Source organism: Panthera onca, chromosome A1, assembly GCF_046562875.1.
Source record: "Panthera onca isolate mPanOnc1 chromosome A1, mPanOnc1 haplotype 2, whole genome shotgun sequence".
NCBI classification, from domain to species: Eukaryota; Metazoa; Chordata; class Mammalia; order Carnivora; family Felidae; genus Panthera; species Panthera onca.
The window spans coordinates 90,922,878-90,926,741 of NC_138339.1; the positions used below are offsets into that span (position 1 = coordinate 90,922,878).

The following is a 3,864-nucleotide window of genomic DNA, read 5'->3' on the forward strand; positions in this document are numbered from 1 at the left end:
TAGTGATTCTTGTGGTTTTGATGTTGTTATGATTTTCTACAACCACTTTATTTGTAGATGAACATGAACTGACACTATTATTAATTCATATATATATTCATATATAATCATTTGATATTTAATTCTAAGTTTTAATTTTAGTATTTCTCCTATAAATTAAATTCAAATTCATTTATTTCTGCTCCCTGATCTTTTTATTTTTTTTAATGTTTATTTATTTTTGAGACACAGAGAGAAAGAGCATGAGCAGAGGAGGGGCAGAGAGAGAGGGAGACACAGAATCCAAAGCAGTCTCCAGGCTCCAAGCTGTCAGCACAGAGCCTGATGCGGGGCTCGAGCTTCTCAATCTCGAGATCATGACCTGAGCCAAAGTCGGACACTCAACTGAGCCACCCAGGCGTCCCCTGCTCCCCAATCTTAATTATTTGAATTCAATAATTCCATCACCCAATTTATACAAATTCATAAGTTACATTTAAAAATTTAATATTAACAGCAAAGCTTTGTATTTAATTTTATATTTGACATGTGCTGATATTTTGTGTTGTTTTGTTTTGCTGTTTGAATCTGTATTCAGATATCAAGGATAAAATCTCTCTTAGATAACTTCCCAGATTATTAGACATTTCTTAAAATAATTATAAGAACTGAGCATTTTTAAAAGATACTTTAACATTCTTAGCGGATTCACTGCTCTTTTACAATTTTCCTATAAGATGATTAGTTTTGCCCATGTGCAGAATTGTTTAGGAGTAGATAACATGATGCATACTTAGTTTGAAAGGAAAGTTGTTGACATTCGTAACAACAACAACAAAAATATCACATGAAGTAAGTCTATCTTGAATTTTTCTGAATTACCAATAACCCATGCCAGTTAGGTAATGGCTTCCTATTAAGGTTAATGGAAATTGAATGTAAATCTCCATGAATAAAATTAAGGCTATACTGATATCTCAATTACTTAGGGCATAAGGGTCTGTGATTTTCACCCTTTAGAAAAGTAAAAGTGCTTACTAGAAGCCCTAGGCTAATAACAAAACCAATTTTACAGTAGTGCTTAATGGTATGGTCAGGGAAAAAAAAAAAAAAGCCTGAATTCAGGAAAACAATTTAGTTATTAGACTTTAAAGCTTCTGAAAACAGTGTTGTATGTTGTAGTCCCTAAAAGCTCACATTTTAACTAAGTGTGATATAGTGAAAACATCCCATAGGACAAATTGGAAGCATTTGTTTCAGAAACAATTGAAGGTGGTTAAAAATAGTTTCTTAACAGAGAGGTATGAATTGTGATTTCCCATTTTCCCCTTACCTACTTCTCTCTTCTTTTCTGATTTTCACTCCAACTTCTGGCTTTTCTTGGATCCTCCTGTCTGTGTAAATAAGCCCTATCCTTCTGCTTCTTTTTCATTAACTCTCTCTCTTCTCCCACTATTTTATTTTAATATTTATATTACTACTGCCTGATACAAGTTTCAACTGTCTCTCATCTGAGCTTGTAGAACTAGTCTTTCACTTTTGTTTTTACTCACTCTAAACCATATTCCACATGCCAGCCACACTTTTCTTTCTAAAAAAGAAAATATTTGGTCATACTGTAATATTTGGTCATACCACTCTCCTTACCAAACTTTTAGATCTTTTCTAATCTAAACTCATTTATATGCATTCAGGATCTTCCACTGTCTGATAGCAAACTGCCTTTCCAGATTTGTTTCAATTTCTTCCTTATGTTCTAATTGCATCCGAAACTCATGTTTTTCTTGAGAAAGAATTTTATTTGAAAAAAAGAGAGAATAACATCTATAAATCTCTATTCCTTGACTTACATTTCCTCTGCCCATATCGTCACTTACTTTGCTTCACAGCATTAATTGTGTTTACTGCCAGGTCTTCACATATCTGTCTCCTTTGGTAGATGGCATAGTAGCTGATTTATTTTTATTTATTTGTTTGTTTGATCTTCTTGGATCTACAACAAAATAGGTTACCCAAATTGTGTGTTTACAATTAGTCAACTAATGCTAATTAATTTTTTGTAGAGTATTTCTTAGTCTGCTTAAAGGCATACAAACTGGGTTTTAATGAGAAAGGTAAGATGGGTGTTTATGAAAGGAGACATTTTCCTTTTTATAATACATAGCTAGTTTCTTTTTCTTGTAAAACATGATGACTAGTAATGGATTAATTGTCTGCACTCCTCTGTGCAACCCGGCCAAATACTAATGCGTATCTCTGTAAGTCAGATAAAGGAATTGAGTCTTAAGCCTTAAATCTACCCTCTACAACACACCCACTAACATTCAGCTGGACCATAGAAAAATAAATAAATAAATAAAGCAAACTTAAAGCATTTAATGAAGCATATTTGCAAAAACAAAAACAAAAAAAAAAAAAAAAAAAAAAGGAGGATCCAAGAAAAGCTGCCTTTGCTGTCATGGTCAAGAGGAGAGGAGAAGCAGCTCCGGCTGGTGCTTGGCCCAAGGGCAGGCACATTGGAGCAGGGCCCCTGGTACCCAGTGAGCTACAGATGCACCACCCACGGATGTCTCAACCATTAAAGGCCCACATGTACCATCTGCCTGAGTGTAGAATGAGCCAAGGAGACTCAAATCCAGAAGCTATTCCACATACAGCAGAAGACATTTAAGGGGATGACAGATGGATGTCTCGGCACAACGGATTTGTCCTGGACTGTAAAGACAGTGAACCTGTTGTATTGCTTGTGGGGGGCTCCATGGTGCAGTTAATGCAGCAATAAACAATATGGCATTTTCCCCCCACTTCATGCACTGAATTTTGGAATTGGCAGAGATACAATAAGAAATGTTTTATGAAGGTTAAAGAATGAAGAACTGGAGAATATTAAACCAAAGGTCATTGTTGTCTGGGAAGAAACAAACAACCAAGAAAATATGGCAGAAGTGGCAGGTGGAGTTGAGACCATCATACAATCTATCAAAACAAGGAAGTTTCGGACTAAAATCATTGCACTGGGTTTGTTACTTCTAGGTGAGAAGCCCCACCCTTTGAGGCAAAAGAACACAAGGGTGAACCAGCAACTTAAGGTTTCCCTGCCTAAGCTTGCCAATGTTCAACTCCTAGGTACTCATGGGAGCTTCATGCATTTGGATGGTGCCATCTCCTGCCACGACGTGTTTTATCTTCTGCATCTCACAGGAGGGGGCTATGCAGAGTTCTGCAAACCACTGCATGAACTGATCATGCAATTGTTAGAGGACATCCCAGGAGAATCAAACCACCATTGCCTGACTAGCTCCTATCAGTGTCAGTAGCACCCCAACTTCCTCAGGTCAGTTATATCACTGACACTACAGAATCCTCTTTCTTAAGGCACTTTCTGTTGTAGAATGTTCCTGGATGTTAATTTCTAGTGTTTGAAGGGGAGGAAGGATTTAGATTGGTCCTGTACATAGAAGATTTATTTGACACAGAAGATTGTTATTTAAATTAGTTTAAAACAAGAAGGGGACTTTTTAGTTGTATGCATGATACATTCATTGAATTATCACTGTTTTTCTTAGGACAACATCAAGCTAAGTATTGAACAAATGAAGATTGTTTTCTTACCCGTTCTTTCTATAGATTATGTCATATATAGTTATGATCAGCATCCTACCTATTTGGCTTTAAAACAGATGGTTTTTCCAGTTATTAAGGTTCATAATTATTCATATGTATTCACAACATATTCTTAATGTACAGCAGTAGATTGAACATGCTTGTCACTCAAATATGGCAAATGTAGTTACAAATGAATTTGTGCCACTCTCTTAATCTTTCCCATGTTTAACAGTGGAAGATAGGTTTTACCCAATTTGGAGGACCCTATGGAAGGTATTA

At 35.8% G+C, this 3,864-nt stretch overlaps 1 pseudogene; it reads left to right on the forward strand.

Moving 5' to 3' along the window:
* Positions 1–2,593: 2,593 nt before the first annotated feature.
* On the forward strand, positions 2,594–3,273 carry LOC132680163 (platelet-activating factor acetylhydrolase IB subunit alpha2 pseudogene; annotated as a pseudogene).
* Positions 3,274–3,864: the final 591 nt, after the last annotated feature.